Source organism: Dromiciops gliroides, chromosome 3 (assembly GCF_019393635.1).
Source record: "Dromiciops gliroides isolate mDroGli1 chromosome 3, mDroGli1.pri, whole genome shotgun sequence".
NCBI classification, from domain to species: Eukaryota; Metazoa; Chordata; class Mammalia; order Microbiotheria; family Microbiotheriidae; genus Dromiciops; species Dromiciops gliroides.
In genome coordinates this window covers 448229905-448247558 of record NC_057863.1, presented here as the reverse complement: position 1 = coordinate 448247558, position 17654 = coordinate 448229905, and the positions used below count along the sequence as shown (strand labels likewise).

General features: G+C 36.9%; 1 protein-coding gene across 1 annotated transcript in view; it reads left to right on the top strand.

Moving 5' to 3' along the window:
- Window positions 1-5734: 5734 nt before the first annotated feature.
- Window positions 5735-17654, top strand: part of XIRP2 (xin actin binding repeat containing 2) — a 430838-nt gene continuing 418918 nt past the window's right edge. Inside the window, exons 1-3 of the mRNA XM_043997297.1 lie at window positions 5735-5872; window positions 15232-15357; window positions 16771-17193. The gene's annotated coding sequence lies outside the window, so the exon portion shown is untranslated. The remainder of the gene's footprint in view (window positions 5873-15231; window positions 15358-16770; window positions 17194-17654) is intronic.

Genomic DNA, 17654 nt, shown 5'->3' with positions numbered 1-17654 from the left:
GCTTTATACACTGGTGACTCTACTGCCACCTGAGACCATAATTGTATATCCACCTACTTTCCAGGGACTATAGGAAGAGATATTAACCTTCCGTAGGCAGTGTCTGACTCAGCTTTATACTTTATCATCATACCAGGCACAGTTGGTGTTCATTACTGAGAAATTGAGAAAGATTACAACTTGATTGAGTAGTGCCTTTGGTAAAAGAAGGAACATTCTTTGTTGGGGGCTAAGAGTGCCTTGAAGCTGAGTTCTACCTATGTTCTGGTGCCCTTGTAGGAAAAGAACTAATAGTTTCTATACTAGTCATAAGACAGTGAGGAGGACCCATTACCCCTTCAATCTAATGAATTCTATCAGTTAAGTTCCATATGGAGTTAGAAGGAGGTAATGAAGATAGAAGATTTTTCTTTCTTTTTTCTCTTTCTTTCCTTCCTTCCTTCCTCTCTCCCTCCCTCCTTCCCTCCCTCCCTCCTCCTCCTCCTCCTCCTCCTCCTCCTCCTCCTCCTCCTCCTCCTTCTTCTTCCTTCCTCTCTCACTCCCTCTCTCTTTCTTTCTTTGTTCCTAGGGTCAAAGTAGGAGATCTACCTTCTTGGCAGCATACACCATTCAAATGATCTTGCAGGTATGATGAACATACTTCTCCAAATGAATGATAGACTGCAAGAAAGTGTGAGTGTCTTGGAAGTGAATTCATGAAGAGTATTCTATACTGATAGACCATAATCCAGGAGGAAGACAATTTATTAGTGATTTAGAAGGCATCCATTGTGGCTAATAGCCCTAATAAGGACACCAGGACTTCTCCTATGAGGAGGGTGCCTATAGAGAGCTTATGACATCTGAGAGAGCTAGAGCCTTTGAGTTGTTGAAGCTAGCTCATTTTACAAACAACCCCCCCAAAACAACAACAACAACAACAACAACAACAACAAAGATTTCTCTATGTTGAAAGGAGGGAGAGCAAAAGAGCCAGGCAGGGACTTCTTTGTGTTAGGGCTTTGGCAGTCTGGGGTTCTTAGGTTACTTTCTCTATGTGTGCTACTCTATAGTCTGCATGTTATCTGTGTCAGGCTGTGTTACTACCTGTCCAAGGCCATGGGCACAGAAAATATTAAAGGAGTAATCATGCCATCTCTGTATTAGAAGACTTGCTGACAGTTCTGTCCTTGACAATTTATGAGCCAATTCCTTTTGAGGAGGAGGAGGAGGACATGGCTGTGTTAGTGATCAAGGGATGTATACAGTCAAAACACAAATGATCATATCATGGCTGCTTTATTTAGATTAACATACTAGCTTATCTTAAATCTCATCTCATACCTGGATATGTTTCTGACTCCCCACTATTGACTCCCCATAGACATTGGGAAAACATTTCCTCATCTGGAGTTAGAAATCCATTCACTTCTCAACCTCAAGTCAGACTGGGTGTAGTTCCTGAAAACAACATTTACTATTAATTACAAACAAGAATTTATAGGCATAGAAATATTAATATAGTCTTGTGATCCCTCTGAAAAGTTGACAGATATATTTTACCAATGGATATTTTTTGGGGAAATAGTTTCTCTCGAGGGAAAATATAAGAAAATTATAAATTATTAGGCTGGAAAAAGGTATTGAATAGACTGGAAGTTTTGAATAGTAACCAGATCAGAGGTGTCAAACATGCACACCACAGCTGCATTGTATGTCCACAACATGCCTATACCAGATTAAAATATAACTGGGAAATATTTAATAAATTAAATAACTATTAATAAGTATAAAGATTGATTAATCAACTAATTAATTAATTAAGATATAATAGAACACAGGTGACATTAATATACAGTTTTCTAAATCAAAATGCAGACCACAGGAATCCTCATGGAAAGTTTAGTGGCCCCAGTTTCTGTTTTAGTTTGACTCCACTGAACCACTCTAAAGAGATTAGACTTTATTTCATGAGTAATGGGGTGCCATCAGGGACTTATTTTTGCTAGAAAAATGGAATGGCATAAAGTCATGGTTTAGGAAGTTTATTATTCTAGGAGTGCTATGGGGAGGGGAGATGGACAAAAGACTAGTTAGTTACATCAAAGTTGCTAGAACACTGGGTCCTGTGTTTGAATTCAGGAAGACACTGATTAGATTTTTGACCCTGGGCCAGTCACTTAGCCTCTGTTTGCCTTAGTTTATTCTCCTGTAAATTGAGAATAATAGCACCTATCTCTCTGGGTTGTTGTGATATTCAAATTAGATAATATTTGTAAAGTGCACCACATATAGGTAGTTCTTTTTTTTTTTTTTTTTTTTTTTTGGCGAGGCAACTGGGGTTAAGTGACTTGCCCATGGTCACACAGCTAGAAAGTGTCAAGCATCTGAGGCCAGATTTGAACTCAGGTACTACTGACTCCAGGGCCAGAGGTAGTTCTTAATAAATGCTTTATTCCCTTTTCCTTCCTCTCTCCCCTTCCTACCTCCAGATCTGGCATAAGGTGATAATGGCCTAAAATAGGGTAAAGACAGTAGAAAAGAAAGAAAATACCCAATTCAAGATTCATAACACTTACCAGAAGGGAAAAATTCCACAATACTTAGAGATTACTGGATATGGGTAGCAAAGAAGAAGGAAGAGTCAATGGATCCCTAAGTTTCAAGCTTCATTGACTTAGAATGGTGGTGTTACTAATAGAAAATATAGGGATTTGTTTTTGAAAATGATGGGTTCAGTTTTTAACATGTGTTTGAGGTGGTGGCAGGACAACCATATGGAGTTGCCCATGAGATATTTTACAGAACTGGACCTCTGGAGAAAGATCGAGTTTGTAGATCATAGAATTCCAAAGTTGGAAGGGGTTTGTTTCAGCAATCAGCTAGTCCAAATCCTTGTCAGAAGCACAAACCCTCTCAGGAGCATCTATGAAAAGCTGCCATGCAGCTTCTGTCCTATGTCCTATTGTGTCAGAATACACACATCCAGTCATTTTTGGTCAGTTCTACTTGCTACTTGATTATTCTTGTAGAAATCTGAAATCCATTGCTCAGTAACTTCCATCCATTGATTACAATTTTGTCCTGTGGGCCCAAGCAAAACAAGTCCTACATAAGAACTCTCAAATATGTAAAGATGGGGATCATGTTCCTTCCACATATTCTCTCCCAGGTAAAATATCTAGTTTCTTCAGTTTGTCCCTTTCTGGTAGTCATTGTTATGAAAGTTAAAACCACCAAAGTGGATGAGGTTCCTGTCAGCATATAACATTATATTTACTATATTAACCTTTGTCTGCCATTGGTAAACTTCCTTGTTACCATCTGTTTACTAATTAATAACTGTCAGGAAATGTTATTGCTCTCAGTTAATGTCCTTGGTGGGTTGGTGTCAATATTATGCAAAATATTACCACTTTTATATATTTTTTTCTATTGAACTCATTTTGCGTTTAGTATATGAAGTAGGTTTCTTACTCCTTAAAAACCCTGTTCAAATGACTATTCCTCCAGGAAGATGTTCTTAATTTACCTCATAACTTAGACATGAAAAATTAAAGTAGCTATGATTTCAACAGAATAGGCAACACAATGTCTCTTGGGCTTGGTCTATATTGTATTCAAGGGTTATAAATTCAACTATTGTGCAATGAGTGATGATGAGCAGTCAAATTTCAGAAAAACTTGGAAAGACCTGTACAAACTGATGCAAAGTGAAATGAGCAGAACCAGGAAAACATTGTACATAGTATCAGTCACATTTTGTGATGATCAGCTATAAATGACTTAGCTCTTCTCAGCAACACAATGGTCCAAGATAAGTACAAAGGACTCAGGAAGGAAAATGCTATCCATATCCAGATAAAGAATTGATGGACTTTTGGGGCAGCCAGGTGGAGCAGTGGATAGAGCACCAGCCCTGAAGTCAGAAGGACCTGAGTTCAAATACAGCCTCAGACACTTAACACTTGCTAGCTGTGTGACCCTGGGCAAGTCACTTAACCCCAATTGCCTCACCCAAAAAATATAAATAAATAAATAAATTGATGGACTTTTAATGAAGACCATAGCATACTTTTTCACTTTCTTTATTGTTTTTCATGTTTTCCCCTTTTGATCTGCCTCTTCTTTCACAACTGTAATTAATATGGAAATATGTTTTACATGATAGCACATATATAACCTATAACAAATTGCGTACTATTTTAGGAAGAGGGAGGAAAGGAAGGGAGCAAAATTTGGAACTAAAAATCTTGTATAAATGAATGCTAAAAACAGTCTTGACATGTAATTGGGGGGAATTTTTAAAAATATGATTTTTAAAAAGAGTAATAAATTCAATGTTGTATAGCAAACCTGGTAATAAACCTCTCTAAACTTAGGTAAAATGGTCTGCAGATGATACTAAGACAGTAGACATTGCTAAGCCCATATTTACACTTCATCACATTAGTAATTATTGCTATGTACTCTTATCAATTATGCTCACCAATTGTACTATAATAATTCCTTTAAAGAGATGATTATTGATATATTTTGCTTTTATATTGTCTACTTTTCCCATTGTATCTTTCTCTCTTCTCCAACCTAAGAGCCATCCCATAAAGCAAAAAAAAAAAAAAAGTTCAACAAAACTTAACCAATATATCAGAAAGTCTGAAACTATAGACAATGCTCTACACCCATGGATCTCCTACTTCAGCCAAGGGGTGGCAATGAAGAAAATGTCTTCTCATGCATTTTTGGAGGGCTAAGCTTGTTCATTGTAATTTCACAGTATTCCGTTTTATTTTGTTGTTCTTACTTACATTGTTGTTTTCATGTATATTTTTCCTTGTTCCTTCACTTCACTTTTCATCAGTTCATATTTGTGTTTCCACATTTCTTTGAAGTCATTACTCCACATGGCAGAGATTTCATAATATTCCATTATCGTGGTGTACCATAATTTATATAACCATTCCCCAATCTTTGGGCATCTATGTTGTTTCCACTTCTTTGCTTTCACAAAACATTCAGCTGAAAATATTTTATTCCACATAGTGTCTTTTGGAGTTGGTGGTGATGGTAGTGACCTCCCTGGAGCATAAGCCTAGCCACTGCATTCATTTTCACACCAGTTTATATCTTTGCATGTGTGCTATATTCTGTGCTCAGATTTTTTGTCTCTAACTAGATTATAAACTTCTTGGAACCATTATTCTATACCTATTCACAGAAACAAGTATTCAGCATGCCGGTACGATGAACTGTATATACTCAATAAAAGTTGACCAACTATTTCCTAGTCAAAATTGTGTTCCCTGTTTTTAATCCCACCCAAGATAGTGCTGAGATATTGGCTTTCCTATTACAATTTTCACTATGTGTGCTGTAAAAATTTACAAGGCTATAAATCCAGTATGTGGCAAAGCACTAAGTCCAGGCAAATGGGTTTTGACTGGTTCCACAACCTACCACATGAACATTTAACTGTATCTCCTTATTGCATACTAATTATCTCAACCTTCTAGGACTCCTTCCAGGCACTTTGCAAGTTTGAGTCATTATTGATGGTTGCTCTTTGTTCCATAGAATTTTGAAACAAAAGCAGCTTCTCATCCTTTGACTGTTAAACTTTGTAAGCAGAGCATCTAGTTACAACTGGGGTTGTGGTCGAAAGTGCACTTCTGTCCTCCGTGACTTACTAAATAATGTAGCTCCCTGAGCTAGCAATGAGAGATTTGCTGGTGTCTTGTAACTGCTATCAGGAGACGTATGTCCATCATGCTTGATGTTCATTAGGTAGATGAGATCAGTGAGTTAAAGAACTGTTAAATTTGTGTTTTCCTTTAAGAGACACATGACTGTTGTAGCCGAGTCTCAGGACAGAAACTTGACAGAACAGACCACGGTAAGATAAGCCTCTTACAAATATGTGAGTTAATGGATTTTTTTTTTAAGTAGCGTTTCTAGTGAGCTGCCTTCTTCTGTTTACTTAATAATATGATTAAGGACATAAAAGAAAGAGACATAAATAAGTGCCTTACTCTTTGCTTGTTTTTCATGTATATGAATTATGTATGTATGTTAGTTATTTCCTAGATAAATGAAATGATAGATAAAATCTGGGGAGGAGGTTAAATGAAAATAAGTTTCAGAATTAGGAGAAAAAAACTGGATTGGCAACACCTAACACTACGACCACATTTAAGACTAGGTTTTTACATTGAAAACTGTTCCTTGGAGATTTAAAAATTATTCTTTTAAATTAACATCAGAGAGAAACTCAGCATCTAAACTGTCTTAGGAAAAAAAAAACTAATTAAGTTTACCACAAATGAAGATTAGATCTATTAAGCCATATTTTCTCAGTTCTTTAATGGATAAAACACATTAAGTTAATAGCCTCTATATTTTCCCTGTAAGAAATACTTGCATTTGAATGTCCAAGGACATTATTTGGTGAAAATGTTAACGTTTTTTAATATAGGAAAATGATCAGAAATGGAAATTATGAAAAAGGTCCTATTGATGTCCCAGATCTAATTTATGGGAGGAGGGGAGGGGACATTGCCTTGTTGGCATGTATTGCTTTGCTCCTTCTTCCCAACATGCAAGGTTTCCTAACCCTCCCACTTTTTGTGGATGACAAGACCATAGTTTTTTTTCCTGGCTGGGCATCTGGCTAAGTGACAGCCTAAATTTGGCAGGTTCTTGGAAACCTTTTGTTTGGCAGTTTGAGACAGCTAACAGCTTGTTTGTGCTAATGTGCTTTCTCTTCCTCTCCTCTCTCATCCCTAACCCTACTCTGGGATACTTAGGTCCAATTTACAGGGTTTAGTGGGTAGCTGTGACTTCTCAGGAGATTATTTATTCTGTCAACCATGTAGCCTGCTCTAGCTGCAGATGAAAAGTTATTAAGAGTTCTATCCAAGCATATCTTTTAAATTCAGTCTAATTTCTCCCTCCCTTCCTCTTGATCCCCTCTTATATTAAAAGGAAACATTTTTTTTATTTTGGATGGAAGTTTATTTTTTAACAGTTAATTTTCATTAAGATACCAAACAGATATGAATAAACTGATATTTTTTAATTTTCCCATGAACAATAAACTCCTCAAAATAGTGAGTGACTACTTTTGAGCCTTCCCAGAGGAACTCATTTGAGCTCATGAGTTCTGGATATGAAAAAGGGACAGAGACAAACAGACAGACAGAGAGAAAGAGCCATAGAAATAAAGAGATAGAGACAGAGAGACAGAAAGCCAGAGAAACAGAAGACAGAAACAGAGAGACACAGAGAAATACAGAGAGACAGAGGCAAAGAGAGACAGACAAAGAGACAGAAACAGATACAGGGTTAGAAAGGACAAGGGAGGGGGGAAATACGAGAGATGAGGAATACACATTTGACATTTGGTAATTATCACAAAAAAACAGTTGACTTACTAAATAAAGATTGGTCCAAAGAAGAGCTGATCCATCATCTTCAGCATAGCCAGAAGTGGAAGGAAGATTGAGAGTATAGTGTATCCCCCAGGAAAAGGAGAGAGAAGGGGAAATTTGGAGCAAAATTTGAAGAAAAAAAATGCCAAGTCTATTTTCATACCGAACAATGACACATGTAAGAAATATTAGTACTATTTACATGATTTTATATGCATTATTTAAGAGAGAAAAATGCTGCTAATGCTGGGTGTCAGTTTCCTCATCTGTCATACTAAATGAAGGGATTAGACAAAATGGCCTCTAAAGCCCCTTTTAGTTCCAGATCTATGGTTCTATAAAGCCATCTAAATGCTGAACACCAGATCTTGGCGAACTTAGATCGAATGATGGCTAAAAGCTCTTCTACCCCAAAGATGATTTGATTCAAAACTACTGTGTAGAATGAGAAGATACTGAGAAAATTTCCCAGGCTTAGAATTTCATAAGAATAAGTTGTGATTCAGCAAAGTAAAGGGGAATAATATAAAATTAGGTCAAAGTGGGTAATAATAATAATAGCTAACATTAATATAGTGCTTACATACATACATAACTTTACATACCTTATGTTATTTAACAAACATTTCATGTTCACAGAATTAGTTCAATGGTTGTTGGGGATTTTTTTGTGTTTTTTTAAAATGTCTCAATGCTTTCCATTAGCTAAGCATAGTTTTGTTTTAGTTTTGATCTAAGACTTTTTCAGACAAAAGAATATCTTGTATAGGGATGCCACCCCTCTAGATAGGTAACTCTTCTATGACTATATGGTAAGATATTTGCCTGAGGCACAGAAGGGTTAATTGATTCACACAATAGGTTTCAGAAGCAGCACTTGAACACTGAACACTGGTCTTCTTAACTCCAAGGTTAACTCTCTATTAATTACACCAGTGCTGTCAAACTCAAATGGAAATGGAGTCCACTTACCCATATATAAGGATCCCATTAGGAAATTGCATATTAACATTGTTGTTGTTCAGTAGTGTCTGACTCTTTGTGATCCCATTTGAGGTTTTCTTAGCAAAAATACTGAAGTGATTTCCAATTACTTTCTCCAATTCCTTTTAGAGATGAGGAAACTGAGATAAACAGGTAAATGACTTTCCCAGGATCATACAGCTTGTGTCTAAGGCTGGATTTGAACTCAGAAAGATGAGTTGTCCAGACTTCAGGCCTTGTACTCTATCCACTGCACCACCTAGTTTTCCCATATTAACATTATCTATGTTCTATTGCATTTTATTTATTTTCTTAAATATTTCTCAGTTACATTTTAATCTGGTTCAAGCACTTGAGTATGTGCTGCAGGCCTCAATACTGCCTGAGGGCCTAGTTTTGATACCTCTTAGAGTACCATATTATCAATACCTGAAGAGTCATGATAGCATTATTTGTACATTGGAAGTATCACATGATTACATGAGGTCATGAATTTTTACCTGTAAAATATATGGTTACACTCAGGTTTAAAGGCAAGGATATCTTTAGCCTCCCTCTGTGGGGTTTACTAATCATTGAAAACAAAGAGATGCTATAGTAAACTGACTCTTTGGCTTAAGTTACCAGTCAGGTTCATACTCTGCACAAGTAAAAAAAAAATGAATACATTACAATTTGATGAAAGCCTGAACAAAATGGAAGATAGATTAATAAGATTGATGTACCTCTAAGATACATAAGAATAATCCAAATTAGTTTGACAAAAATATTCATTTGTGAGTAAGCTGATTTTGTCAAATATGTAAAATAAAATCTAAAGTCAGGTTTAAAAAAATGATGGACTCTCTCTCACTAGGATTCCATAGCAATGTGTATCAGATTGGGATAGCTTAAAAGTGAGGAAAGTATTAATTGAATGTTCTGATTAATCTAGTGACTGTTAATGGAAAATTAAAGTCAAATTAAAATAGGTGGAAGATGTTTACAGACATTTCAAAAATCATCTTTTTGAAAACTTGCCTTTTTTAAAAGGCAAGAAGAAGATCCAACGCTTTTTTTCCTTTGTGGCCACTTTGGTTTGTCTCTGTGTGTGAATGTGCATGTGTCATCTCAAGTTTTTTTTTCTTTAATATGAAAGATTTTTTGTATATAAGGAATTATTTTCTTGACTAGAAATAAGCTTTCCCAAGCAGGTAATGTATAAAATAGTACTGCTAGAAGGATTCTTACAATAGTAGTTATATCAAAACCTAATTCTAACACCAAGCTTGTGAAAAATACCAGTCTTTAATACATTGATTATCTAGCATTAGACACAAGTCCTCACCTGCTTAAAAATTCTCCCCATATACACCTGATACTGCTTCCCATGAGATAGTGGAACACCTGGCAACAAGAAATATAGTCTCTGAACTTTAAGCTCCTTGTGAATGTCAACTAACATGCATACATACTAAACCCTTTTAAGCTTTGCCTCTAAGAGACCACAGAGAACAGCCAGGGTATTATATAACTTAAGAAGATAAAAATGCCTACATGTGTAGCAGGAATTGACAATAGTACTTCTTTATCTCTTTGCTTCGGGGTTTGTTGTTGTTGTTACTCTTATTATTTCAGATGGGATTCTTGTTTGTTTTTTTCCTCATGTATCTGTTACATTGAAACCACTAGCCAATCTAAAGTCTGAGATAAAAGGAAGTGTAAGAGTTTGGAATCAATTTCATCTCAGTCATGGTATCCATAAGAGTCAGATGAATTTTACGCATTTTCTGTCAGGTTTCTTATTACCCTGCTAATGCATTCCCCAGATTCCTTTCTTGTCACCTTTAGAGAACTGACTTACATAGTTTTAATAAAAAAAAGTTTGGCCAACAAAGAGTCATCAGAATTAAAGCTGGAAAAGACCTTATAGCTCATCTAAAATCCTTTTTTCTATAAGCGAGAAAACAGAAGCCTAAAGATCTGTTAATTAAGACCTTAAAAGATTTGTCTAAGGATGCAAACCTAGGAAGTAAGCAGGGATGGGATTTGAATGCTGTATTATTTGATACAACCCATGTAATGTTGTGACCTCACTAATCTTAGAATGGGATATGTGATATGTACCAATAACTGTTTACTGATCAGTGTTCAGAATAAAATGAAAAATGGGGGAGAAGGGAATACATTTTCAACCCTGTATATAAACTTTTGAAAGAGGCCAATTAATCTCTGAATTATAAATAAGGAATCTGCAAGTCAATTGTGTGGTAACGAAGAGTGATACTTTAGGAATACAGGATCAAGGTATCCAGAAACTTAATAGAAAACAGTTAAGATACAGTTGACCTTTTGGTTATATGACAAGAGAGTTTTAAAATGTGAAAATTTCCAACACAAAGAATCAAAAAAACAAATTCTCATATTCCACTTGACCTCCAAACAGATAAAGGAAGGCTTAGCTTACTTGTCCTCTCAGGAGAAAAGCAAAATATCACAAATGACATATTGAGAGGGTATTCATTTCAGGGTAAAATGGGATGTCCTTTTTAAAATTATGCTAAAAATTTAAGAACTTGAGATTCTGTCACTGTGGTAACTCCAATAGTTCAAATTACAACCCATCTTTTAACTTTTAGTGGTAGAGAGCTAATAGTTGGATCAGAAAGGTTAAGGGGCTTATCCATTGCCAAAGAGCAAGTAAGAGTCAATAACAAGTGCTTCTGACAACATCGCATCATTAGTTTGGAATTCTAAAGGGCCATAGAGTACCACTTCTCATTTTAGAGATGAGGAAACTTGAGTCCCAGAGAAAATAATTGGCTTGGTCATATGGGTCATAAGTGGCAGAAGCAGGATTTGAACTCATGTTCCCTGACTCAAAAAACCAGTGCTCTTTCCACTGGAACACAATGCCTCTTACTACCAAAGTTGTTTGACTATTTTGTTGTGATTTCAGTCATGTCCCACTCTTTGTGATGCCATTTTCTTGGCAGAGATACTTTGTCATTTCCTTCTCAAGCTCATTTTACAGATGAGGAAACTGAAGCAAACAGGGTTAAGTGACTTTCCAGGGTAACATGATTGGGAGGTTTCTGAGGTGGAGTTTGAACTCTGGAAGATGAGTCAGTATTCTTTGACTTTAGGCCTGGCACTCAATGTGCCACTTAGTTGCTCTGTATTTTTGACCATTACTAAGCTACTTAATCTCTTTAATCCTGAAGTTTCCTATGAAAATTAGCTACAGATGACTTGGAATTAGTTTTGAAATTAGTCTTACCCTGATGAAATCGTCTATTAGTTTGAATTCAATTCTTTCTGATTCTAAGTTCATCACTCCACTGCCTTTGACTTTATATTCAAAACACTTTCAATATGTTGGTTATAGAGTAATAGGCCCTTAAACACCATTATAAATAAAGCTAAAAGGACCATTTAGAAGACCTATTTATCATAATTGATCATAGTAAGAGAGTGACAGTGATTGTGTCTCCTGACATAGCTCTGGGATGTTATAATCTCTAACCACTCATCTTCAAGAATGCTCTGGGAGGTTGATTTAATGACACCCAACAGCAGTAAGTAGTCATAGGGTTTAGAAGTGAAAGGATGCTTAGAGTTCATTCAATCCAGAGCCCCAGTTTGATAATTGAGGAAACTGAGTTTCAGAGAGATTAATTCACAAAACTATTAATCAACAGAAGATATTTGAGTCCAGGAGACAGGATTCCAAAACCAGTGCTCTGTCTACTGGGCCACAAACCAAAATGAATCATATTTGAATCACATTTTAGTTCAATAGACATTCAGAAAGAGGATAATATATCCAGGTACAACAACATATTTTCAGTACTGTAGGCAATCACAAATTTACCAATTTGACCATCAGGGATCCTTACTACATCACATCTTTTTGGATGGAATGACATTTTTTCACCTTAGAATAACAATCAAAAATATCCTTTGAGGTTTAGACTTGCATACAGTTTAAGGTACTTTTAACAAAATATAAACAATTGTGTCATTATTCTATTTCTGGCCTTTTCAATCATGGATGTTCCCAATTTTCATGTGGATTTTATCTTTATTTTAAAGACTCTCCATTGTCTTCTATTATTATGTATAAGTATGATAATCAATCACCTATGAAAATTATTTTTAACATTCTCCCTCCTCATCTCCTGACCTCCTTGGCTTTCGTCAATATCCAGCTAAAGTCTCACTTTTTCCAAGAAGCCTTTCCCAGTCCTCCTTTACCTTAGTGCCTTCCTAAGATTACCTCTCTGCCCCAATTAATTAATTAAATGTCCTGTTTGTACATAGTTGTGTACATGGTTTCTCCCCAGTAGACTATGAGTTCCTTGAAAGCAGATTTCTATTTTTTCTTTCTTTGTATCCCTAGTGCTTAGCACAGGGATTGACATATGTTTTTGTTGTTTCAGTCATGTCCAACTCTTCCTGAATGATTTGTGGATTTTTTTTTATCAAGGCATGGTTCTCCATTTCCTTTTTCAGCTCATTTTTACAGATGAGGAAAATGAGGCAAAAAGGGTTTAAGTGATTTGCTCAGGATCACACATCTATAAGTGTCCAAGGCCAAATTTGAATTCAGGAAGATGAATCTCTCGGACTCTATCCACCATGTCACCTAGATGCCCTCTACACATGAGGAGAAGGTCTCTGAGGGCAAGACTATGTGTCTTTTCTTTGGTGTCAGGAAGTGACGTTTGCGTGTGGAAGGAAGAAGGGGGAGGCTGATGCTCTGACTCGCTCTCTTTCCTGAGGACTCTGGTGGAGAAGGGAGCTAGAAATGTGCTCCCCCTTTAATAGATAGATGAATCTAGGCCTTTCTCTCTCTCTTCACCAAATTCTTATTCTCCTTAATAAATGCTTAAAAGTCTAACTCTTGCTAAAGCTTATAATTTGTTGGCAACCACTCGTTAGATATTTTAGACAGTATAGCTAGAATTTTAGCCCTTACAGTAGGTGTTTAATAAATGCTAGTTGAGGGTAGCTAGGTGGAACAGTGGATAAAGCACTGGCCCTGGAATCAGGAGGACCTGAGTTCAAATCTGGTCTCAGACACTTGACACTTACCAGCTGTGTGACCCTAGGCAAGTCACTTAACCCTCATTGCCCTGCCAAAACCAAAAAAAACAAAAAACAAAAAACAGAAAACAAAAAACAAAACAAAAACAAATGCTAGTTGACTGACAGAATTATCTTTTTTAAAATCCTAATTTTTTTTGTTCCTGAATATTTTGACGTCTTATTTTTTATCAGCTATTTTGCCCCTTTCTCAGAACTGGTGCTATTTTTTTTTTAGTGACCTCTTAATAAATGCCTACTTACTGACAGTTGACTAGTGAAGGTTAGGTTAGGAAAGAAAAGAGTTTCTATTCTCTTTGTCAGTCTCAGAGACCTGATCTAGATCACTGGAAAGCATGGGGCTCATAAATTAAGTTTCAGGGTATAGTGATATGATGGGGGAGGGATGAGCCACGAAATACTATTCAAACCATTTTAACCATACTGCAATGAAAAGAACACTGGATTTGGAGGCAGCAGACCTGGGTTCAAATTCTACTTCTGGTGCGTACTACCTGTCTGAACTTGGGCTAGTCATTCATCTTCTGGTTCTCAGTTTCCTCATCGGTAAAGTGAAGGGAAAAGAATTAAGGTCCTCTAAAGCCCATTCTAGTTCTAAATTTATGACCCACTGATACATGGGGGAATAAGCATCATGAATCACTACTGGAGTGAGCAGAGAAAACTGGCATGTTATTAGTGGAAGAAAGGGTGTATGTAAGTATAGAGAGTTACTTATAGACCAAAAGTACCATGCTGTATATTCTACTGTCCACAGGCAGTTGTGACCTGGTAAGTGTTTATAGCTTGGAGAATTTGGTTATAATTGAAATCCTGGTGGTGTTAAACCTAAGATCATTCCATTTAAAGCTGGATGGGACCTTAGAGATGATCTAAACTAACTCCTTCATTTTCTACTCCCTTTTCAAAACTTTCAACCCCACCAATTAACTGAAATGCCTATGAATGATTTCTTGCTAACTGCTCAATCCAATGACCTTGTTTAATTCTATATATTTTTTGACCTAGCTTACACTTCTTTTTTTTTGGGGGGGGGGGAGGGCATTGAGGATTAAGTGACTTGCCCAGGGTTACACAGCAAGTAAGTGTCAAGTGTCTGAGGTCGGATTTGAACTCAGGTCTTCCTGAATCCAGGGTTGGTGCTTTATCCAGTGTGCCACGTAGCTGCCCCCCTAGCTTACACTTCTAACATAGCTTCTAACATTTCCTAGACACTCTCTCTTTCCTCTTGGATTCCATGACACTGGCTTTTCTTAATTCTCTTACCTGTCTGCCCACCTGTTTTCAGTCTTCTTTGCTATATGTTCTTTTCTTCCATTTCTTTCTCCTCCTCCTACACCTTCTCCTCTTCTCTCTTACTAGTTTCCACACGTCCCCATACTCTCCTGGGCTCTCTTTTCTTCTCTTTCTATACTGATTTCTTTAGTCATTTTATCAGGTTCCATGTTTTCACTTTTATCTCTATTCTGGCAACAGCTATATAGTGTTGGGCCTGCAATCAGGAAGACCTGAGTTAAAATACAGCCTCAGATACTCATGGGCTGTTTGAGCCTGGACAAGACACTTAACCCTGTTTGCCTTAGTTTTCACAACTGTAAAATGATCTGGGGAAGGAAATGGCAAACCACTCTAGTATCTTTGCCAAGAAACCCCAAATGGAGACATAAGGAATCAGACATAACTGAAACAATTAAACAATTACAATCCCCTTCTACATATGAGGCACTTAATGTTTGTTGAATTGAATTTACAGACATGAAAATGGAAATCTATAGAGATGAAATAACTTACTCAAATTCACCCAAGTAGCAAGTACCAATGTCAAGATTGGAACCCAGGTACTCTGGCTTCAAAACCAGCATTCTTTCTACTATACAAAGTAAGGATGTCACTCCCTTTGTTTCTGCTGTTCCTTCTCTTTCCACTATCCCCTACCTCCATATTCAGGGCTGGCTCTGAATCAGTGTTCTCATTAAAAACCTCACAAGGTCACTATTGCCAGCTGTGACAATGAATGAGCTAGTCCCATGTTCTTATTATCCCTTCTGCAGCCTCCTGGTATATGATACACAGAAATTCCTGACATATGTTGATACATTCTTAACATATGTTGATCAATTTCACAAACAGATTTACCAGTTCTGTTCTGTGCCACCATTTATTATGAATAAGAATAAAAGGTGGTTCATCCATGTATATTAATCAGCAACATGATAGCAGCCACCTACTAAGGCTTCAAAATGGCAGCTTAAAATTGACATTTTGTTCCTCATACATTCATGTGAATCTTTGGGTAGACACAGGTTTGTCTAAGAGAATCTAGGTTTCCTTTTAATGAGATAGAAACTGGATTAGATGAACTCTTAAAATTCCTTCTAAGTCTTAGTCTGGGTAAATCTATATCCCATAACTCCTAAATGGAAACTGTTTCAATAAAAACCTTCATCCTTCAAGACCAAAATACATTCAGTAAATGTATAAATGCCAGACCTCTGTAATGCAACACCTTTAGGGTAGAACGGAAAGCAATTTGGTTCTGACATAGACTTAGATAAGCAACAAAATTTTATTTCCTGATGCTTTTCAGATAAGAGTCAGAAAACCATGCCTCTTCCTAAATGTTCTTCTTTAACCTGAGTTTGTGGAACTATGCCACAAGCCAGGAGGTAATGATTTGGAGAGGTTTAAATATACCTTGTTCAGCTGTAATCTATGTTCTACCAAATTCCAACACACTTGTGAAAAAAAAAATCAAGATCTATCTAACAGGAGTTATTTGGACTCTTACAGATAATATTATTTTTAAAAAATTAAATTAAGTAGTTTCCAGTAAGCATTCATCCCAAAGGAAGTCTTGGAAGTGTTGCAGACAGGAAATCAAACTTTTTTTTTTTTATTTTTGTCTTGGGGTGTTTAGTTTGTTAAATAGCCCTTTTCCCAGAACATACTTAACAATGAGTGAAATGTGTCCAACTTTCCACATAGAATCTAAATTATAAGTTGTTTTTTCCATAAAAGGACAGGAGGAGGAAGTAGCCTTTTCCGGCTTTTATTTACTTTATGTTAGTACTTCTTGACTGGATGTGCTTCTCTGAGTGCCAGCCCACTCCTTCAGATCTGGCCAATTCCAACTTGCTTATAATTGGCCCCAAGCTTTTAGGACCAAGCCTGATGGTCATTGCTGGATTTTTAGCACTGAGCCCAGTTTTCAAGGGCCAAGGACATAGGGTTTTAAGAGGGTTTGTCATACCCAGAGTCACGTGACTTGACTAAAGATTTGTTGACATTTCAGAACAACCTGGATCCACCCAAGTATCCAATGCAGAAGGGCTCCCTGACCCTTCTGAAACAGAAATGGGAGTCCAATGAAGGCCAGAAAAGTGAATGTAATGCCCCTGGCAGCCGCTGTAGGCGCTTCCAACCCAGAGAAGGAAAATTACTTGAATCTGGAAATGCCACAGATGTATCAACTGGGCCTCCCATAGCTCCCAAACTCATCACAAATATGGTCGAGCAAAAGAAGAACGTGAAGTCAGTGAAGAGCACAGAGCAAAAAATAGATACTGAACCAGATGGTGGCCAGTCTGAAGTACTAAAAGAGGATGCCAAGGGAGCTCGCCGCAGGATTGAGCACTTCTCGATTGCCCTAGAGGAGCTAAGGAGTATATTTGAGGCTCCAAGGGATGGAGCTGGCCTGTCTGGGTACAGCAAGAAGGTAAGAGAGTCCATTATAATATATAATCTGCAGGTAACCAACTAAACTGCCAGTCACCCTGTAGTTTATTTGCGGTTGTGTGCTTATTGTCTTGATCCTCAAATATGCACCATACAAATTTCCTGGAGCAACTGTCTAATGTATAGGTTTTAAACATGAGGCCTGCAGGCCCATTCAGGCCATAACACTACAAAGTATGGTCCAAAACAAATTAAATGCAATTGGGAAATATTTGATAAAATAAATCAAAATATAATAAAACATAGAAAAATTTAAATTTAAAACTAAGTCTATATGTGGACCACAGGGATCCTTATGGGATTAGTGGCCCTCTTTTCTATATGAGTTGTATATCCCTGGTCTAATGTACTGTGACATAGGAAATCTTGTGTTATCGATTGACCTCTTCCATGCCCCATTCCAACAGTAGTTGAGGTTTGTCTAACTCCAACAAAGAAGAC